The 23,224-nt window shown below is 34.6% G+C and overlaps 1 non-coding gene across 1 annotated transcript; it reads left to right on the forward strand.

Moving 5' to 3' along the window:
- The first annotated feature begins 784 nt into the window (after nt 1-784).
- LOC136401706 (U1 spliceosomal RNA) lies at nt 785-948 on the forward strand. Its single transcript, XR_010750712.1, has one exon. It is a non-coding gene; the product is annotated as a U1 spliceosomal RNA (small nuclear RNA).
- The last annotated feature ends 22,276 nt before the right edge of the window (nt 949-23,224 follow it).

Below are 23,224 nucleotides of genomic sequence, written 5' to 3' on the forward strand. Positions count from 1 at the left end.
ATTATATACATGTGAAGAATTAGGCAACTGAGATGCTTAATGAAGTTAAGGAACTTATATAAGATCATAAATCAAGTAACTGGGCTATTGGTGCTATTTGGATTTCAATGTGTTTTGATAATCAGGGAGACTATACTTTTAACCAGTATGTTAAACTATTACTACTTCACACACTTGGCCCATTACCTACTTGAGGGAAGAACAACGATTATATGAAAACTGACATCTAGTATAGTTAGAGCAAGTTCACATCTCTACACTTTTCATTCACTTTTTTTTAAAGACCACAATTGTCAACCATCTCAAGTAAATGAGGACATATGCCCACTGATGAGTCACAGGAGTTGCATTGTGTAGTCTGAAGGGGTAGTTTTTATTGTTGCTTCCAGTAAGTATAAGATAAAATATATTAAATAGAACAAAACAAATTCAGACAGCTTCAAAACATTACAGACAAAAATCAATTTATTGACCAGGCAGCATAAAGTGAGATGTTTTACCATATAAAGAGGCTTACTCAGCATATAAAATATTATATTTTTGAAATGGGGCTAGAGAATCTGAATATAAATTAATATTCCAGGTGGTCAAAAGTAGGAAGAAGATTCCAGTACCATGTGGAAGGAGAAAATTCATCTTCTCTGTATGGATAAAAACTTAGATTTAGTTTCATTCCCATATCCTTAAGGATCATAATGTAAGTATAAGGTTCCCCCCAAAAAATCCTGTATTAAAAAATACAAAGAATGGAAGATTCAAGAGGCTATAAAAAGATAAATATTTGATACTTACCTGGCAGGGGAGATACCATGATCATGAAGGTGCTTTCCCCAGGGTGAGGCTCACTCATTGCACTCCGAGTGTGCTGACCCCTGCGATTTCCCCAAATGTGGGAAACTCGACTGCATAATTTGTGGTAGTGGGGGACTGTGTTCGCGCTCTCCCCTGGTTTAAAAAAAAAGATAAATATTTGAAACAAAATAATTCAGTAATCAGGAAAAAGATGGAATGAAACAATTGGTTTGTACTTTTAATAAAATTCAGGGAAAAATAACATCCTGCTAGCAATAATATGCCTACCTATTTCTATTTATATCTGCATTAGAACTGGGGTGAGGTGTCTTTCTGCCTTTATCTTATGTGTGTGTGTGAGTTGGCATTTTCTTCATGAGGAAAAGCTAGGTTTGCCAAGAAGAAAGTGTGAGTAAGATAGTCTTAATGCAGGTCTTCCTTATGATAGAGTATGCCTCCTCTCATCTACGACATCAACTTTCTCCACCAGTCCTGGGTTATAGTATTGTATACTAAAATTATGTTTATTTAATTGACTAGTTGGAAAATTGAAACCTATTCATTATTTAAGAAGTCTTGAGTGGGCTGTATATTTTTTATTTCAAAGCTGATGGAATCCTGGATGATGTCAGATACCAAGATTAAACATGATATAGCAGGCAGGAGGCAGATTTCTATAGAAGTAAAGTTTATTGAAGTGAAAAATTTCAGAGACAAGTAGCAAAAATGTTAGGGGAATTATCTCCATAGATGTTGAAGCCTCATATATCATGAGAGCCATTGTAATGAGTCACTGATGAATAGTAGATAATTACTAAATATTGCAAGAAGAAAAAGTACAATCAGATGGCATATTGCAACGACAGTTTTACATGAGGGTGAGCACGTAATGGGCTACAGTAGTAATAAGAACTGGGAATATGCATATCAGAGTAATAGCAGTAATATGAAATGGGAAAGAGCCTGGCCAGGCAGTGGTGCAGTGGATAGAGTGTCGGACTGGGATGCAGGAGGACTCACTGGGATGCAGGGTCACAGGTTCGAGACCCCGAGGTTGCCAGCTTAAGCAGGGGCTCATCTGGTTTGAGCAAAGCTCACCAGCTTGGACCCAAGGTCACTGGTTTGAGCACGGGGTTACTTGGTTAGCTGTAGCTCCACAGTCAAGGCACAGATGAGAAAGCAATCAATGAACAACTAAGGTGTCGCAACAAAAAACTGATAATTGATGTTTCTCAGCTCTCTCTATTCTTGTCTGTCTGTCCTTATCTATCCCTCTCTCTGACTCTCCCTCTGTTTCAAAAAAAAAAAAAGAAAAGAAATGGGAAATGTTAATCCAAATTCGGAGGGACCCGGAATATGGAATACAGGAACAAGGTCCATCGTTTACACATTAAAGCTTTATTGTCTAGCTTGGCCAAGCAGCGGGAACTCTGACAGAAATCTGACGGAGAGCGCGCCAGCCCTTTGTTCTACTTAGTTTTTATAGTTTTGTAAGTGGGAAGTACAGAAGCAAAAATTGCAATTAGGAGCCCCTTACCGCTATTGGTTATAGTCATATGTCCTTTAACATGATAGGACCACATTCATTTGCAAACCATACATCATTTTGGAGAAAACAAAATTTAAAAGCCAACACAATGGTAGAAAGATATATTTACATATTAAAAGACCTTCCTATATTTTCTAGTGTTCATCCACCATCTCTCTGTCCAGAGTGAGACGTATTAACCACAGGCATTTACATAAGAGAGGTAGTTTCCATGGGGACAAATGCCTGCAAATGGCTCATAGTTATAAGAAAAGGTTTATTTTGGCTTTTCTCTTCCTGCACCTGGCTAGCCATTCACTCCTTTCCCCACAGCTGTGGTGGAATGTCAGAGAATCCATGTTTTCCTTCCCTTTTCATTTACAATACAATGGCAAGAGCCATCCTGGTTATGCCAATCACACAGTACAGAGACTATGTCTCACAATTTCTCTGCACACCTTAACCCAAATTAATAAAATGTTCTCCAAGCCTCCTAAAATATTAATATTAATTCTGTAGCCTTTGGTACTTTACAACACCTGTGGGTGAAATGGCTCAGTGGCTCCTCAAGAAACAACACCATTCACTAGAGGGTCTTCTTCCAAGGAAAGGCTTTCTTTATGGCAGAGTCCAGCTAAGACAACAAAACAGACAATCATGTCAGTCAAAAGTTAATTTGTACTGATGCTGGATAGAGCCTCCAAAAGGCATGACAAATGAGTCTGAGATGGTGAATATATTTCTTAAATATGACATGAATACCAACTCTACATCAGAAAATCATAATTTGGGAAGTTCCATTAAGTTCCAAACATTGGTTTCAGTGGTGAACACAAAGGGCAAAGTTCCAGCACTCACGAGGTTTAGTCACATGCATACCTAAAATAGTACACATTTAAAGAGTGTAAAATGAGATGTATTTGTTATTTATAGGATCTCCTTATGAGAGCATTTTAAAAGTGATAATCTCAGTGATATCTATATGCGGAACTTCTTTTTCTTTTGTAGTTAGGCCTCAAAAATCTTTAAGTTGGTGTATATATGGCAGTGCACATAGATAACAGGGAAACTGCAACAGTATTGAAGAGGCCTCAGCATTAGATATTAAAAGTCTCAATTCTTGAGCTCCTGGTGAGTTCTAATTATTCCTTTAAAAAGTGCTTTCATAAACAATTACAAAAGAAAATATACATCACATTTCTCAGTTACACTTATCTTATTTCCACACTGTAGGCACTATCTCCTAAAGAATAGTGAGATAATTATATTATCCTTAGAGGTGCCATAGTCAAGGTACCATGTTGAAAACTACATTCAGCAAACATCAAAGCAGTCTCTCACTCCACCCATGGTTCTAATTTGGGAAGTTCACTTGGCCTATTTCGTAGGTCTGATGTTGAATTTGTATCATCTTTAGATACTATATATACCCCTAGAAACAGCTATTAATATATAATAAAATATGGATTTGGCAGTTTTCCTCGCAACTGTCGCTGAATATTTTACAATTATAAAAAAAACCACCATTAGCCCCTTTTGGTTTAGTTTTCACTAATTCTTCTTTACAAGAAATCTTTAGAGTTGTTACAGATAGAAATGTCTATTTATCACTTAATTTAGATGAGAAGCTATTGGAGAGGACAAACATGGTTAAAAAAAGGTAGGAATGGTAATCATGGACATGAGCAAGAATGACAATCTAAGCCCAAACATGGTGTGATTATGTTCTTACCAGCTACATCATATATGTCAGGACTATAGGTAGGAAAGTTCAACTATAGGGAGAAAGCATAACATTTTGTGGAGAGTATCTATAAATTGTGATTATGCCAATATTTCCTAGGATCAGGTTTCTCAGTAAATTAATTGGGGTTTTGTTAATTTTTTTATTATCAGCCAATGTGGTCATTAATAATTTTCTTTAAATTTCTATGTCACATGGAAATCCAGAAAGCCTCATAGAATGGAACCAATGCTTAGTAAATTCATTTACAAAGCACTTAATATAAATTTTGCACACCAAACAGATTATCTGTAAGTCTGAAAAACTGGAAAACATACTTGCAACACTGGAAATGCCCATTTATGGGAAATAAGAATCCTAACAACTTGTATGTAATTGTACTTGTCAACAGCACCTACAATTTGAATGTAAGTTTTGAAGAACTACATTTATTATGTCAGAGGCAAATTAGCAGCTGCTCAAACAGGGATGGCAGAATTTTAACATAACATCTGCAAAACAGCTTTATATATCTAGAATCAGCTTTTTATTATGCCAAAGAGCTTACAGTGAATTTCATTGATAAGCTTCTTATTCCATATGCATCAACAGTATTTCATACTCTCTATAGTAACAGCTATTTTAAATAGTATGGCTGAGCTCAAAAACCTTTATGTCCGTGAGGCTTATATACTCCTTTTTATCCCTTCTAACAACCCCCAAGATTATTGTAATGTTTCTCTAATTCATAACAATGTCTTACATTTCCATACTAATCACTTAACAATAGAGGCCTAGATGCTTGAATAAGCTATGACTAATTTTCCAGCCTCTAATATATTTTAGAATATCAGTTTTATTATATTACATTCTCTTCTCAATGAATCTCCTCTTGAATTCTAAGAAAACGAGAGGCTAGTAATAAAAAAGTGTCCAATTCCTATCACAATAGAACAAAATAAAAATAAAATAAGAAAAATTTCACAATAAGTAAACTCTGGTATGAACATGGATAGAGAAACGTATTGTCTACATACCATAAGAATTTTTTTTTCTTAAATAGCAAACATGATTCAATTTAAAAGACATCAGCAAAAAGCACAAGCTCCAGATGAGAAAACTATTCTATATTGTGACAAATTATAAAGAAATCTTGAAAAGAAATGAATGGAAATAGAGGATAGATGAGAAGCCTCACCAAAAATAGAGAACAAGCATGCAGCTCCACCTAAAGAAGGTATGAGGCTGTGAGCATTTTCTCTTATTTGAATTTTTTATATGTGCCAATGTCATAGGCTAAATTGACCAACATCTTCTGTTTGTTTAGAAAAAGAAAGATGTCCATTTGTAGCAACTATTTCCTCAGCAGAAGAAGAACAAGCCTTTGGGGGTTACACAAAGTCGGATCAACACATGTAGCAACAGGACTCAGGTAACCTATACACTGGACACCTCTTTTCTGACTCTGCTTCCCCCTGGCATTGTAGCATTTTACCTTGTCTTGGACAAACACTTTTCTGAATCTGAAGGACAACCCCATACAGGTGTAGAGCATTCCTCTGAAGATGCCAGGAAAGAAATCAAAGAGCAGGTAAGATACAGTTCTACTCCATGAGTTAAACAGAAAACTGACAATCCTGAGTACATAAACCTGGTCTATGGAAAAGGGGATGCCAATGATGTAGAAAACATTCATCTCAGAATTACAAAAGAATAAAATCATGGAAAAAGGTAGAAAACATATAATGGATAGAAAAGAAATGCTGATAAAATATACAGATCAAAGAATCATTATTCTTATTAACAACTTTTGCTGCCAAAACACTGTGATAAAATACGTATGATGGTCAATTTCAAAATGCCCTTCCTTTCCATGGCTGAGAATAATGGGCCACCAGTCCAGTTAATGAAGGTAGAATAATGTATTCCTCAGGTGTTGATACTGAAACATCCTAGAATTATGGCAGGACTTAGAGTGAAGAGAAAACCGTACGCCAGTTTTCAAGACTAAAATTAATTGAAGGAACTGACATAGAAATTAGCAGAAGATAGCAAAAGGGAAGAGAAAAGAAAAAGACATAAAGCCAATGGCATGAGAGTCAATAAAAGAGGCATTTTGCAAATAGAGGAAAGATAAATGTTTTGGAAGAAACAATTACAAAAATACTCCTGTTTTGCACAGAGCTTCTACAAGTTGAAGATTTGTAAAAAAAAAGGTGTTGAGTAGAGACCCAAGTTTTCAATCATAGCAGGGATTCTGAAACCTGCATGCATAATTATTTTGCTAGTCTTTAGTTGAATTCAAGCATCACTATTTGAGAACCATTTAAAAAAGGAAGTGAAATGGAAGAAGGTCTCAGAGAATGTTTGTTTGTTGGCTATGAACCAAGAATCACCGGAGTTATGTTGGGAAACACACGGAAGAGAGACCAACAGAGGCAGGAACCAGGAAGGATAGGATGGATTAATAGGAGCCAAAAGGGCAGGACTGAATAGAGAGTTAATTAGTCTTCTATTACTGCCATAACAATGACCACTAACTGGTGGCTTAACAAAATACCCATCGACTACTTTATACTTGTGTAGCTCAGAAATCTAACACAGGTCTTGCTGGGCTAAAGACAAAGTGTTGACAGGCTAGGCTGCACCCTTCAGGAAGTAGGAGAAAGTGTTTTTCTTGCTTCATCTAGCTACCATAGGCTGCCTTCATTCCTTCAACTCATTTTCCTGCAAAGTATTGAGTCTCTCTGTGCTTTTCCCTTCATCAGCTTTTCTGACTTTCTTTCTCTCTCCTTTCTACTCTTTAAAGGATCTGTGTTACTACAGAGAGCTCAAATGTATAATCCAAGATAAATTCCCTATTTTCTGGTCATCTGATTTGTAATTTAATTACATCTTTAAGCCTCATTCCCCTTTGCCATGCTAACCTATGCACAATTCTAGGGAAAAGGACACAGACATCCCTGCAGAGGGGTATTATTCTTTATACCATTCAGAGATGTTTTCAAGGCATAGTAGGAAGTTAAGATTCTCCCATGGGACCTGAGATTGAGATACGAGGTCAGATTTTAACTCATGATTATAGCTTCAAAAAAGTGTTGCTATATCAGATTGGGATTCCCCAGGGATGTGAGGCTGAAGTACTACTATTGTGCCTCACCACAATAAACTGAGCTGGTAAAGAAAGAAGCTGGTAACTTCAGCTAAAGTGGCGAGTAACTCCACAGGCAAATGAGAACACAGCGGGGTTCCCACACTGTACTTGAAAGCAAAGGCGGAAAGTAGAGATTAAAATTCTAGAAAATGGAAACCATTTCAGAGTTAAGGAATAAAGTTTGCAAAAGGAAATAAAAAAAGAGATGAAAAGCTTAAAAGGAAACATAATTATTATTTATTTATTTTAATTTAAATGTGGGGGGAGACCATCTCTCGCATGTACCGCAAACAGGATCCACCTGGCAACCACTGTTTGGGGCAATGTTCTGCCCATATGGGGCCATGCTCGTTAATGGGTTTATTTTTAGCATCTGAGGCAGAGGCTCCACAGAGCCATTGTCAATGCTCAGGCCAATGCATTCAAACCAATCAAGCCATGGCTGCAGGAGAGGAAGAAAGAGAAAGAGAGAAAGGGGATGGGGAGAGGTGGAGAAGCAGATGGTTGCTTCTTCTGTGTGCCCTGACTGGGAATTAAGCCCAGGATTTCCACATGCTGGGTCAGTGCCCTATTACTGAGCCAACTGGCCAGGGCCAGAAAAACTTATTTTTCAAAAATTCTCAAAAATATAAATACAGAAATCAAAAATGTCCCAACATCTTGGCCAGAAAATGCAAAATTTTATATCTTCTTCACCATATTTCCTCTGCATTCATTAAAAATCTAGTTAGGTAAATGGTTAAAAATTATCTTCTCCCCACTTTCTCCCTACTCCATCGCTCATATTCCCAGTTGTATAATTTATTACATACCAGCTCAATTCTCAGCTTCACTTTAAAAATGTTATTGGAACACCAAGGAAAATGCTATGAAATATAAATTTTAAAAGCAAGAAACATTTTGGAATAGAAGAAGTAAAATTCTAAATAAACTTGCATTCCTAACAAAAATAGAGGGTGTTAAAACTGTAAATTTTAAGTATGATATTTAGAACTTAAGGTAAAAGCAGCACAACATGGGAAAAGTTAATGAGAAAATCAATAGCAGAGTCATTAAATGATTTCACTTATTTGAAAACTGGTAAGAAATAATCATTTCAAAGTAAGATTTATGTCAATGCATGTGTAGTCTATGATAATTTAATATTTACAGATCAAGAAATGAGGTTTGGAGAGCTTTGCAAGGATATTATTAGCTGCTTAAGTTTTATTTATACTGGGTGTCTAACAAATAATATCTTTGGTAATTACTTTTCCTGCTTTATATGTTATCTTCAGCATTTTTTGTGCTAACACCTTGGTTCATTCTAACTATGGGTCATATATATATAAGCTTTCGATATGTAGGCTATCTTTAACAAGTTACTGAGCTCCAGTTTTACACTGCATTGGTGATTTATAAAATTTATGATTTAATGTTAATGTAATAATCACATTTTCAGTGTTTCATCTAAAGAACTCATGTAGAATGTCACTTTTTGTCAGGATACACCTGACCTGAGTAGCATAAAACTAATATAGATCACAAATCAACTAGTGTATTCTTTAGGAAATAATAAAAAACTAACATTGCCAAGGGGAATGAGTATATAATATATCAAGGTGTTTGGACAAAGAAAAAGTGAGAAAATATAGAAAGAGATTTAACTTTCTTTTTTTCTGTAAATAACATCAAAATAAGTTACAAATAAATACTACTAAAATGCATATTTATTTAAATTTTTATTGAATAAATATCAAGTAATCATTTTTATAGCTGTCATTTTTGAGAATATAAAATATATTTGCTCATGAAAAAGGGATTAATTATTGTTTCTTTGGATGTTTGTCAGAATTCAGTCATTAGCAGGAAATATGAAATATAATAAAATAAAAAACTCAGAGTCTAAAATACACTAACAATGCCCCTTAGAAGTAATATGAGGATCACTGAATATTTATTATAAAAATAAACTTATAACTCTAAATGGATCATTAGGAATATATATTCTCTTTTCTTTCTCAGACATGTAGAGGAGACTAGAGTCAGCCTAGCCTACCAAATTTTATACTCTGCTAACTCCATTAGCTAGCATGAGAGTTTGGGCAGGCTTATCAATTCTCATGTGCAAACTGGAAATGATAATAATATCTACTTCAAATGAATACTATGAGGGTTAAATGGAATTGTGCATATAAAATACTTAGACCTATTTCAGCCACAAAATAAATGCTCAGGTATTATCAAAGCCTGAATTTAAGATCCAGCTCATAATAGATATTTAATGTACATTGAAGAGATTCTTAAATTACCAATGGTTATACTTTTATACTTACAGGTTTAGTTTTTTTGCCATAAACTATGTTCTAATAACCATGGATTTGTAACCATTAACTTAATCAGTGATACATTGCACAAATTCACTATACAAGTATGTTGTCATTTAACTCAAGTTTCAAGTGGAATGTTTTCCTGTAGAAAGTAAATCAATTTACTAGATAATTATTTCCTGTGTAAAGATAGACTGATATACTATAGCTATATTTCAAAGAGCTAAAAGCCAAAAGAATAATAGTGTGTTTGAAGTACTTTGTCAACTTTTTTTCTCTTTTCTTCTGATTTACTGGGTCAAGCTGACTTAGTCAGTTGGAAAGCCATTACACTTCAAATTAGTTGACTTGGAGTTAGCCAAAAGAAAGATTATCCTGGATGGGCGTGTTCTAATTGGATGAGTCATTAAAAGGGGCTGGGCCCTTCCTAAAGACAGAAATGGTCAAAGCAAGAAAGGTTCTCCTGCTAGCCTAAGGCTCCTAGACAGTTCCCCATGCCCACTGAACTGTTATCATCCAAAACTCATGTATGACTGTTAGCCACAAAGACCACATCCTGCTAAGATGCAAACTCAAAGGCTCCCTATAATTTTTTCTCCATAAGAATATATGAAACTGCATGAAGCTCTGACCTTCCATAAATCTAAGCATCTAAAACCTAGAAAGGCCCCTCTCCCCAAGAGAAGATGGAGTATTTCCACCTATAGTCTCTACATGCTGCTCACTTTGCATAAGGTGACCAACTTTTTTACAATGAAAAGTACAAAAATAAATTGAAGAAAACAATATCGTAGATAAAAGAAATATTTTATGCACTGCAACCATAATATACTATAATATGATAAATGCATAATAAAAACATTTATAATATTTTATATTGTAATTATGCTTACATGTCTATTAATTTTTAATAATAATCGTAAGGAAAAAGTACTCATTTAGATACAAATACATCACATCATATGCAATGGATCAACTCTGCATTGATTGAGTATAGACATTTACAGATTAGTCTTCCAATATCAAAAAGGAGCACATGTAAGACGACACTTCTGAGGGAGGATGGAACTTATAAAAGGACTGTCCTCCCTAAAGGAGGACAGTTGGTCACCTTACTTTGCAAGAAGACTGAAATCATGTTTTACTTTCAGAACAAGAGTCTATTTACAAGTTGGTCTAAATTAATATGAGTCTTATTTCTAGAGCATACTTGTGTAGTTTTCACCAAGAAGGGTATGCCTCTCCCTTTAACACTATAAAAGTAAAATTAACATGTATATGTATGTATATATCTATACATATATATACTTATATGTACAAATGTATAAATTAATTTTATGCATATAAATATAATTTGTAGCTATGTATATATTATATACACATGTCTGTGGTACACATATATATATAATACACATAAATAAATATAAATAGATATCTATAGTTATCTATAAATATACATACATATATATATAGATATCTACATATACACATACATATATATCCTGACTGAATGCTTGGACACTGTAGCAACGAGTCACACTGGCAAAATGAAGCAAGAAAACATTTGAATGCTGCCTATCTATCGACCATAGTCTTTCACATGGTCTCACTATCTGGGAGTACTACAAGCCTCCTTTCCCTAACTGGCAGGCCTTCATATGTGCAGAATAGGCCTTTTCTCTCACTGTCGTCCAGGCCCAGGCACAGAACTGACTCAAACTAGATGTAATGCCTTGAAACCAAACCCTGAAAAAGAAAAGAGACACTTTACATTGTTATAGAAAGTTGTTTACCTCCTCACTGATTAAAACCCTTTCATTTCACAAAATGATTTTGGTTCTAGGTCTACATAATCAAAAGACCATTATAATATGTTCCCCAAAAATAAACATTAGCTTTCTCCAAAGATAAATCTGACAACATCTGTACCCAATTTAAAACAATAATTTTTACCCAGTTTACTCTTTCAGATTGCAAATATTGAAATATAAGCTCATCAACAGCATGACATTAAAAGTTTAATGAGCTGAAGAGGTATTTAATCTCGAAAATTGAGAAAGTATTGCAAAAACTTTTTTTCTTAATTACAATGCAGCATGATTTCTTTCTAACTATTATGAATAAAACAGATCTTCATTTATAGTACATAGGTGTGTGTCTGCTTCTCTAACTTGGAGTACTGCAGTGAAGGCACTATGGGTAGGTAATTATATTTAATGAACTCAACTGGATGTGATATGTAGGATCAGCTAACACCCAAAGGATTAGCAGAGGTTAGCACTGATAGTTAAGGGTGGTTAATCTAAGTTAGAATGTGTAATAATTAAAATTATGATATCTCAGTTGCCTCATTTCACCAACTGTTTCATCCTTTCTGTTTTAAATCTTTATCTCCCTTATTAGGATCCCCTACTCCTGCGGACAACATTTCTTTGTTTCCTTATTCTCAGAGCATACAATTGCTCAGTAGATGCAAATCAAATGAGGCAGGGAACTTTAATGTGCATAGCATGTGATCGCTTCAGCTGGTTCCAGCAGCACATATACTAATGTGCAAAGCATGCTGGATGTTGAATTTGGATATTGAAGGTTGAAGGCTGGATGTGGAAGGCCAAAGGCTGTGTTGAATTGGAGAGTGCACATCCAGACTAAAGGCATGCAAATGCAAACTTTTTAGAACACTGTGTAACCAATGCATATCTGCAAAATGAATTTGGCCAAAGGATATTAATATATCAATATGTCTACTGTCATAGATCAGTAGTTTGTAAATTTGAAGGGTAAATAATCTTTTGAGATTGTTATAAAACATTGTTTCCCATGGAAATTTTTTTTATTTTTATGCTACACTAATCTAAATCAAACCAAGAGTTGCCTAAGAATGTATATATTTAATATTCACACAAATATACATGTACATATGCATATGTATACATTTATGCATATATATCTATTTCACTTTTATTCAAGTAATTAATACACATGGCTTAAAAGTGAAATTATACAAAAAAGATTATAATGAAAATCACCATTTCTCTGCTCCCACTTTCCCCATTCCTCCATCCCTCTTCTCAGAAACCACTATTTTGTGTCAGAGTATTGTTTAAATTAGCACTATTTTAAGAAAGTATGTGCACTGCTAATTAAAATGATCAAATCTATCATTTTGTTTACTTTATGTTATAACGGATGTGGATGAAGTCATCTTACAACACACCCAGCTGTTCTTCATTGCCCTCTGACAGTATTATGTCACTAGTTTCCATTAAACCTTATAAGAACATTTACGGCAATATGTCTTTGTAAGTGCAGTTTACAGCCAAGCCAAGCAGCATACTATCACTACATTTCTCTTTTTTGAATGGTAGTACTTTATCTTTCCTTGAGATTCTAACTGTCCTTCCTGGGCAGTATTTGTACTTAAAAATTCCATTATATCACACTTACATTTCATCATTCTTAGTAGAGTTTTAATAGATTGTCTGTGTTTCCATGACTTCAAAAACAAATGTTATTTACAAAAAAAAAAAGAGAGGCCTCCTTATTTTTCAGTCTCCCCCATTATTCAAGTTCTGAAACAACCCGTCCATTCCATGCATACATGCAAGTAACCAGTATTAATAAATTCTTGTGTAACCTCTCAGAGTTTAGCAATACACGTACAAAAATGCAAATATATATTGTTGTATCTTCCTTCTTTCATATAAGTGGTACTATATTATATGTATTTTATAAACCTCATTAATTTGTCATTAATTTTATTTGCATACTGAGAAATGAATTGTTTTACATACAGTTCTTGAGTTTTGACAGCAACATACAAGAACCACTATGATCAACATGCAGAAACATTCCTTTGTGCTGATTCTCTTGAGCCCTACCCACCCTTGGAAACCACTGATTTTTTTTTTCTATAATGTTGCCTTTTTAAAAATTTCAAATAAATAAAATTATACAATGGGCAGCAATTTAAGTCTGATATTTAAAATTTAGCATAACATATTTGAGATTCATCCATGTTGTTGTATGTATCACACTTTATTTTTACTGTAAGCAGAATCCCATTGTAAGAGAGGACCTCAGTATAGTTATACATTCAACAAAGGATGGTTTGATTTTTTCTTTGTGGTTATGAATAAATACTCTCTCAAGTGCACAAGGATGCAAGCATACATGAGGATCACAACTAAGCAAGAGAATGCAATTAAATGTTAGATGAGGTAAAAACTACTATTTGGGGATATTACCCCCCAAAATCATGATGTAGGCCTTAGTAGAAGCATAAATAATTTATGTGTGGTAGCTGAGAAAAGGCCAAATTACGTGAGTGAGTAGAGAGAAATATGTAGATACAGAGTACGTGGTGATAGGAATGTTGTATTATGATTGCTTTACTGTTCTCAGTGATGCAGGAAACAAAGGTGTCCGCTGACATGGTGAAGATATGTGATGTAAAGGCTGACTTTTCCTGCGAACTGGTTAGTTATTTTCTAGTTGCACATATTGATTGTACATGACAACAACATTTGGCAGTAAAGTGCCTGCAAGTTTTTCTGCATCCCACATTATGTAATACTAAGATCATGACCCCCCTATTTTTGCTGTTTTCAATCATTTGGTATATCTCTTACTATTCTTTTAATATTCATCTCATATTAATGCTTTGCTTCTGGTATGTTTCTTGTAAATAGTAAAATCTTTGGCTTGCTTTGTGATATAATCTGCTGAAAACACTCTTTTTTGATGGGTGAATTTAAATTTTACTGTTGCGAACAGGTATGTTTGGCTGTATTATTTTATGTTGCATTTGTCTCCTGCGTACATTTACTTTTCAACCTTGTAATATCTGATTTGTTTTCTTTGGTCTATGTGTGTGTATGTGTATATATGTGTGTGTAATTTTTCCTGATATTTTAGTGAGCTTACCTTTTTATTTTAATGATTACCTTTAAAATTAATTACACATAATTATTTCTGTTTTACCCTCTGTTTCAGTTCCCTCCTTGTCCAAAATCTATTCAAAAAGTCAAAAGCATCCTTCGTTGGGAACCGGACTCCCTTGCTCCTTTAACACTACAAAAGCCTGCTTCGCACAGCCTCTGGTGATTCACTCCAATCCCAAGTGCAACGCCCAGGCGGCCCTGCTTGGCATGGAGTGTCTTCCTCATCTGTCCAGTGTCCAACGCATGCATCTGCTATCCCCATACTGCTAGTGAGGAATACCTCCCTCATCAAAGGAGAGAAGAGGAGGCAAGCACACACATTCAGTCCTCTGTGTCTTTGGACAGACTTTTGGTTGTCTTCCATGGGTAAATCTGCATATCTCCTCATCCTCACTGTTTCTACTCCCTTTCTGATACCTTTCAGTTTTAGACAGCCACATGAGCTTTTAGTGTTTACCATTGTACTGTAAAATATTCTGTGAAACACTATTGCTTGTTACCCCAAATCCATTCACCTTCCAGCTGGGCACAGGACAAACCTCATTCGATATAGTATTACTGAGCTTAGTCCCCCAGTGATTATAACCACAGGACAAGTGCTCATCAGTGGGATGTGAGAGCAACTGTTATGTACCATTTATCATCCATTTAATGATACTTTTTCAGGACTTGATTTTCCTCTTTTAACCTTGCTGGCTTACAATGGCCTTAACTATAAAATAATCTTGAAAGTCAAATATTAAGTATTACAGAGTCACTCCACTAGCCTAGGGCCCTAGGTGACTTCTTAGAAAAAACACACGCCTGCCATAGACTGCTAAAATGAGAGAGAAATAAACTAATATTTTTGTTGAACCATCACGGTTTTGTATGTTTGTAGCCTTCCTCTTAGACAGTAATATATTTTTATTTTGAGATAATTATATAATTACAAAGAAGATTCAAAACAGTACAAGAAACTCCTACTTATTCTAAACCTGAATTCATCAATTGCTTACCTTCTGCCTCATTTCTTTATCATAAGTAAATAAATAAAAGGAAATATATTTATTATATATTCACATGCCTGTAATTCTTTTTTTTTTTTTTTTTTTTTTTTTGTATTTTACTGAAGCTGGAAACGGGGATAGACAGTGAGACAGACTCCTGCATGTGCCTGACCGGGATCCACCCGGCATGCCCACCAGGGGGCGACACTCTGCCCACCAGGGGGCGGTGCTCTGCCCCTCCGGGGCGTTGCTCTGTCGCGACCAGAGCCACTCTAGCGCCTGGGCAGAGGCCAAGGAGCCATCCCCAGGGCCCGGGACATCTTTTCTCCAATGGAGCCTCGCTGTGGGAGGGGAAGAGAGAGACAGAGAGGAAGGAGAGGGGGAGGGGTGGAGAAGCAGATGGGCGCTTCTCCTGTGTGTCCTGGCTGGGAATTGAACCTGGGACTTCTGCATGCCAGGCCGATGCTCTACCACTGAGCCAACCAGCCAGGGCTGTAATTCTTCTTAAACCATTTTTTTTTTTCATGTGAGCTTAGTATTTTACTTTTTTTTTTTTTTTTTTTTTTTTTACTTAGATTCCAGACACTAATATTTCCACATGGGCTACAATGATTTATCAAACTTTCTAAGTTCATTTATTTGTCCAGGCTTATTAGAATTCAGTGTTCACACACTGTATCTCTGGAACAGGTCTGTGGTATTTGGCAAAATTTCTGTGGTTCCAGCATGAGAATTACAATTATACCTATGACCTCTTATTATTATTGAAATACAATTAATGTATAACATTAGTTTCAAATGTACAATATAATAATTCAATATTTCTATATATTTTGAAAGGGTCACCACAGTAAATTCAGTTAACATCCATTACCACTCATAGTTACAATTTTTTCTTTCTTCTGAAGAACACTATTAAGATCTACTTTCTTAGAAGCTTTCAAATATACAACACAACATTATTAACTACAGTCACTATGCTCTCCTTTACATTTCAAGACATATTTTATTACTAGAAGTATGTACCTTCTGAGCACTTTCACCCATATTGCCCACTGTCCCACCTCTGGTAACCACCAATCTATTTTCTGTATCTGAGGGTTCAGTTTTTGTTTGTTTTGTTTTGTTTTGCTTTGCTTTAGGTTCCAAATATAAGTGAGATCACACAGTATTAGTCTTTCTCTGTCTGACTTCTCTTTTTATGTTTGACATTGGTTAATAAAATTATGTAGGTTTTAGGTATACAATTCAATAATACATTGTCTGTATGTGTTTATTCATTTTAGGGGGGAGAGAGAGAAAAAGAGAGAAAGGGGGAGGAGCAAGAAGCATCAACTCCCATATGTGCCTTGACCAGGCAAGCCCAGGGTTTCAAACCGGCAACCTCAGCGTTCCGGGTCAATGCTTTATCCACTGCGCCACCACAGGTCAGGCTATATTGTGTGTTTAAACAATTTTGAAATAATTGTTTTGTACCTGCAAATTGTAAGTAGAATTTTATGTCTGCTAATAAAGTATTACTCCTTCATTTTAAATCTTAAACACTTTGTTTCTTTTTTTTTTTTCTTCATTACACTGGCTAAGACTTGCATAGAAAGTTGAATAGGAGAGATAAGGGAGAACATGTTTGTCTTTTCGTGATCATAAGAAGGAAACATGTAATACATTATCACTACCAACCAACCATGATTTTAAATTGTTTCTTTCAGGTGTTAACTTTGGTAATTCCACATACAACTGGAATTTTATTCACTCACATATAGATATGCCACCAATTTTTGATGGGAGAGCAGATGTTTTCTTTTAGGGTGGGTTAGGATTTGTAGGTTATTTTTATTGCATAAATCACATAGTCATGTATCACCGTGAATTACTATGTTCTCTTTCTTTAGAGAGGAATGATAAAGTACAGATATTACTGAGTGCAGATTACCTCTGAATTTATAGAATGTACCTCCCATGTTAATAGTCTTTCTCACCCACACACAGAGACACATTAAGGTCGGTTGAGGCCTCAGGCATAGAAGAAAATATTGGGCCCCTCAAAAAAAGAGAGAGAGAGAGATGGAAAACAAAAATACATGTTAACCATATTTTTAAATAAATAAAAAATATTATATACTATTAATGTTAAAATTGCACATATGAAACCAACTTAGTGTCATTAGAAAAAAGTATAAAGTTGGAGTTTTGCAGGGTCCTTCAGAAGTCGGGGCCCAGGGCGCGCACACCATGTGCCTGATGTTAAGTACACCACTGCCCACACATCACTAATAGCAGGTTTTTAATTGACTCCTGTTTGTTCTATTTTACCAAAGCATTCAACTTATACTTTCAATAAAAACATTAACTTTTTTTTTCAAGCTCATATTTAGTCATTTAGTTATGAAATACCAATGCCAATGCAATCAATATAAGTATATTTTGTAGAAAACAGTGGTGTTCGGTATCACAATTTTATTTGTTGTTACAAAAGTAAAGAGCACATTGGAATTTAGCTTATGGGGGGGACTTTGTTTAGCAAGAAAATTATTTAATGATTTTAGAGAAAAACGGATATTGTAAATTAATTTACACAGCAAAGAGATCAATTTGGAGAAATTCTAAAATGCTCAGAAAATGTTTATAAGAAAAAATGAAGATTTAAGTCTGTGAAAAAATAATAACCACAATGATTAAATTCATAATTTGTAACAAGAGCTATTCTAAGCACTGAACAGATATACCACATTAATTTCTCACATTATTCACAGAGAGATTAAATAACTCAAATTGGTATTAGTAAAATTATAATTTTGAGACTCTGATTTAAGAGTTAGTTTTTTTAAACCTCTAAACTAGTATTGAAATTATTTTTTTAAATATCACTCTCAATTAAGAAAATTTATTTGGATGGATTAATAAAATTACAATTAAAGTAAGCAGTATATGTATTTATACTAGAAGCTTGAGGAATGTTTCCTAATAGAAAACATAATTCTAATGGGATAGGATGAATAACAATTCAATTTGGGTGGCCAATATCTGCTAAAGAGCCCTGAGCAATCAATGGTAGAGCTTGAGCTTTTAGCACTTAGAGAGTCACAATGTCCTCAAAGTGTAGTTGTTGATGCTGAGCGCTAAAGATCTCATTAAGAAGGCTAGTGTGGGCCCTGGCCGATTGGCTCAGTGGTAGAGCGTTGGCCAGGCGTGCAGAAGTCTCGGTTCGATTCCCGTCCAGGGTACACAGGGGAAGCGCCCATCTGCTTCTCCACCCCTCCCCCTCTCCTTCCTCTCTGTCTCTCTCTTCCCCTCCCGCAGCCGAGGATCCACTGCAGCAAAGATGGCCCAGGCGCTGGGGATGGCTCCTCGGCCTCTGCCCCAGGCGCTAGAGTGGCTCTGGTCGCAACAGAGCGACGCCCCGGAGGGGCAGAGCAGCCCCCCCTGGTGGGCAGAGCGCCCCCCCCCTGGTGGGCGTGCCGGGTGGATCCCAGTCGGGCGCATGTGGGAGTCTGTTTGACTGTCTCTCCCCGTTTCCCGCTTCAGAAAAATACAGAAAAAAAAAAAGGAAAAAAAAAAAAAGAAGAAGAAGGCTAGTGTGGAGAATTATGATATAAACAATGCACCGGCATTTAAAAAAAAATATTAAACTTATTAGGGTAACATCTGTTAATAAAATTATACAGGTTTCAGGTGCACAATTCTATAATACATCATCTGTATATTGCATTGTGTGTTCACCACACCAAGTTGTTTTCCTCCCTCCCTATCAATCCCCTCAACTGCCTTCCACCTCCTCCCACCCTCTTTTCCTCTTGCAATCCCCACAGCATTGTCTATAAGCTTTTCTTCTTTGCTTAACATCTTTACCTTTTTCACCCAGACCCCCAAACCCTACCTCTCTGACAACTGTCAGTCTGTTCTCCATATCTATGATTCTGTTTCTATTTTGTTTGTTAGTTTACTTTGTTTAGCAGATTCCACATATAAGTGAAATCATATGGTACTTCTTTCTCTAAAAGACGTATTTTACTTAGCATAATGCTCTCCAAGTTCATTAATGCTGTCACAAAAGGTCACATAATATTCCATTGTGTAAAAATACCACAACTTTTGTACCCATGATGGGCATTTGAGCTGCTTTCAAATCTTAGCTATTGTAAATAATGCTGTGATGAAGATAACTTTATACTGCTTTTCATAGTGACTACACCAATCTGTAAAACAACCAAGAAAACATGAGGGTTCCCTTTTCTCCACATCCTTGCGAAGACTTGTTGTTTATAGATTTATTGATGCAAGTCATTCTGATAGTCATTACGGTTTTAATTTGTAATTCTTTGATGATTAGCAATGTGGAGCAGCTTCTCATATATCTATTGACCATTGTATGTCTTCTTTGGAGAAATATCTTTTTGGGTCCTTTGCCCATTTCTTAATTGGATTGTTTGGTTTTTGTGGTGTTGAGTTTGATAAGTTCTTTGTGAATTTTGGATATAAGCCTTTATCAGATGTATCAGTGAATATATTCTCCCATTCAGTAGGTTGTCTTCTCATTTTGTTGATAGTTTCCTTTGCTGTATAAAAACATTTTAGTTTGATGTGGTCCTATTCATTTCTTTTTTCTTTAATTTCTCTTGCCAAAGGTGATGTATCAGAAAAAAATATATTACTATGAGATACGTTCAAGATTTTACTACCTATGTTTTCTTCTAGTATTGTTATGGTTTCAAATCTAATATTTCAGTCTTTAATCTATTTTGAGTTTATGCACATGTATGGTGTAAGAAGGTAGTCTAATTTTATTTTTTGGCATGTATCTGTCCAATTTTTCCAACATCATTTATTGAATATACTCTCTTTACCCCACTGTATGTTATTGCCTCTTTTTTCCAATATTATTTAACTATCAAGTTTGGGTTTATTTCTGGGCTCTCTATTCTGTTCTATTGATTTATATGTCTGTTTTTATGCCAATTCTATGCTGTTTTGATCATTTTGGTGTTGTAGTATAGTTTGATATTTGGTAGTATGATTTCTCCAACTTTGTTCTTTTTTCTCTAGATCACTGTTTCTATTCATGGTCCTTTGAAGTTCCATATAAATTTTTGGAATATTTGTTCTAGTGTATGAAATATACCATTGGTATCTTGATTGAAATTGCATCAAATCTATACTTTCTTGGGTGGTATAGATATTTTAATGATGTAAATTCTTCCCATCCATGAACATGGTATATACCTATACTTATTGTATCTTCTTCATTTTCTTTCTTCAGTGTCTTATAACTTTCTGAGTATAGGTCTTTTACATCCTTGGTTAAATTTATTCTTAAGTATTTTATTCTTTTTAAAGCAACTGTGAATGGGACTGTATACTTAGTTTTACTTTCTGATAGTTTATTATTGGCATATAAAAATGCAACTAATTTCCTGATATTTATTTTGTATCCCACTACTTTAATGAATTCATTTAGCAGTTCTAGTAGTTTTTTGGTGGAATCTATAGAATTTTCTATATACAGTACCATGTCATCTGCAAATAATAACAGTGTTATTTTTTACTTTCCAATTTTGATGCCTTTTATTTCTTCTTCTTGATTGATTGCTTTGGCTAGGAGTTGCAGAACTATGCTGAATAAGAGTGGTGAAAGTGGATATCTCTGTCTTATTCATAATCTTAAGGAAAACTCTTTTAATTTCTGCCCATTATGTTCCCTCTATTCCCAGTTTCCTGAGATATTTTATTATAAATGTGAGCTGGATTTTTATCAAAATTGATAAATTTTATATAAGTAAGTAAAATTTAGAAGTCCATTAATATCTAAATATTTTTTTTATTATTTGTACTGTTGCCAAACTGGTCTAACATTATTTTTTCTTGCTTGCCTCTTAATTGGCATTTTTCTTCCATTCTTGTCCTCCTATAATCTATTCAAAGCAGCCAGAGCATCCTTTTAAATGTCAAGAAAGATTATATCACTCCTGTACTTAAAATTCTAAAGAAGATTCCCATCTTATTCAGATGAATTGTAAAGTCTTTAGAATAGCTGGCAAGTCCCCAAAGAACTACCTTTATTCTTTTGCTCTCCTTTCCAACTATCCTGTATCTCACAGCCACACTGGCCTCCTTACTTTTCAAAAAGAAACAAAGAAAAATCCAGATACATTCTCACTTCAGTTAATTTGCTCTATCTAGCATGTTTTTCTCTTAGATAACTAAATGTTGTACTCCCAAATCCTTGTAAAGTTAACAGCTCTTTACTTGTATATTACTTACTCAGTGAGACCTTCCTTTAACAGTTAATTTAAAAATGTAACCTCAGCCTCCCTCTGGCACAATTTATTGCTTTGTCTTGCCTTGTTTTTATTCATAACTTATGAGCAGAGTACCATAAAAAATTAAAGATAATGATTCCAAACCTAAAATCTAATACATAAAGCTTTCAAAGGAAGATTTAAGAGAATACTCATGAATCATAAACACTACTTAGAAAAGCACAAAAAATAATAAATATCAAAGTAAAAATATTGATAGAGTTCATTGAAAATAAAATATATCATCATAAAAACATATCAGTAATTAATAAATATTTAAGTGACTGGCAGAGAACCCATTATATTTTGTATAAATATTTCTACATTTGAATAAAAAATATATAACCTAGGAAAAATCAACATAAAGGACAAAGGATGATATACAAATGGCCAATAATCACATTTTAAAAAGTACTAAAATTATTTATTAAGGAAAATGCAAATTACAGTTAAAATGCTATGTCACTATGGATCTACAATAACACTCAAACTTTTAAAAAAAATTTACTAAACTACTGGTGGGATTATGGAACAACTGGAACTCACATACATCATTGATAGGAAAGTAAGAAGATATATTTTTGTTTTTATTTTTCTTAAATGTTCATTTTATTGATTTTAGAGAGAAGAAGGGAGAGAGCAGGAGAGAGACCGGAACATCTGTTCCTGTATGTGCCCTGACTGCAGATCAAACCAAAAACCTCTGCTTTTCAGGATGATGCTCTAACCCACTGAGCTATCTGGCCAGAGTGAAAGTAAGAAGATATAAATATCCTACAAAGAAGTTTACCACTTTCTTGTAAAACTAAACATACAGTTATCAGCTAACCAACAATTTATCTTATAGGTATTTTTCCAACTGAAATAAAAACTTGTATTTACAAAAGGACTTGTACAAAATATTCAAAGAGGTTGCATTTATAGAAGTCCTGAGATTAAAATGGTCCAGGTATCTTGGGATAGAATAGGTAAACTCTGATGTATTTATGCAATGAAATAGTTCTTAACAATTAAAAAACTGGATTATTGATACCCGTATTAATACAGATGAATCTCTAAAAGAATTTAAAAAGTTTAACACATTGATGACATATTGCATCATTGCATTTATATAAGATTATAGAACAGACAAAAGTAATCTATGGTGTAAACCAGCCAGAAAAATGATTATTTCTATGGCATTTGAACTGGAGACAGATGAGGAAAAAACATCAGGAAACTTTCTGTGGTAGTAGGCATGTTCTATATTTAAATGCATTATACCAACATATACATTTGCCAAAACTCAGTGACTATAAACACAATATTTGTGCATTTTGTTGTATATAAATATTACACAAAAGAGAAATTAGTAAACATATATTGAATTCCAGTTAATGACATTCATGGTGAAGTATTTAATGGGCAGTATATTCATATCATTAATTTGTTTTTTTAAGGCACATATAATCAATTAATTATTAGATAGATAAAAGGATGAATAAAGAAAA

The sequence above is a fragment of the Saccopteryx leptura genome, chromosome 3, assembly GCF_036850995.1.
Source record: "Saccopteryx leptura isolate mSacLep1 chromosome 3, mSacLep1_pri_phased_curated, whole genome shotgun sequence".
Lineage (NCBI taxonomy): Eukaryota > Metazoa > Chordata > Mammalia > Chiroptera > Emballonuridae > Saccopteryx > Saccopteryx leptura.